At 32.5% G+C, this 474-nt stretch overlaps 1 protein-coding gene across 13 annotated transcripts in view; it reads left to right on the forward strand.

Moving 5' to 3' along the window:
- FOXP2 (forkhead box P2) overlaps nucleotides 1-77 on the forward strand; it is a 251,079-nt gene extending 251,002 nt beyond the window's left edge. For all 13 annotated transcript variants that reach the window (XM_044920086.1, XM_044920085.1, XM_044920087.1 and 10 more), the window contains one exon: nucleotides 1-77. This exon is cut by the window's left edge and continues 311 nt beyond it. The gene's annotated coding sequence lies outside the window, so the exon portion shown is untranslated.
- The last annotated feature ends 397 nt before the right edge of the window (nucleotides 78-474 follow it).

The raw sequence follows: 474 nt of genomic DNA on the forward strand, positions 1-474 counted from the left end.
AACAGGCAAATTGCTTGTTTTCTTCCTTTCCTCTCCCTCTCTCTTTCTCTCTCTCTCTCTTTTTTTTTTTTTAGAAAAAAAGACAAAAACTGATTTTCTTGAAAAAAAATAAACTTTCTTTCTATAATGGCTTTGCCCATTTAAAAAATGCGGCTCTTAAGGGTTCATGAAATGACTGAATATGAGGATACATGTCCTGTAGAAAGCAAACGCGCCTCATATACTGCCAAAAATAGTGTTAGTTTCATTAATGTGAATTTTCCAGCATTCAGTAGTTGTAATGTTAGAAACAATTGCTGGTCAAGTTCAACTTGTTGCTATTGTTTTTAATTTGCACAGGAGTAGTATCAGAAATTAGTGTCACTGCTTGTATCTAGCTGAATTTTAAACAACAGAACATTAGTTTTTTATGTTGGTGCCACCAACTGTAAATGACATAAGTTAGTTATTACAAAACACAGTAATTAGACTGTT

Source organism: Neomonachus schauinslandi, chromosome 12 (genome assembly GCF_002201575.2).
Source record: "Neomonachus schauinslandi chromosome 12, ASM220157v2, whole genome shotgun sequence".
Taxonomy (NCBI): Eukaryota; Metazoa; Chordata; class Mammalia; order Carnivora; family Phocidae; genus Neomonachus; species Neomonachus schauinslandi.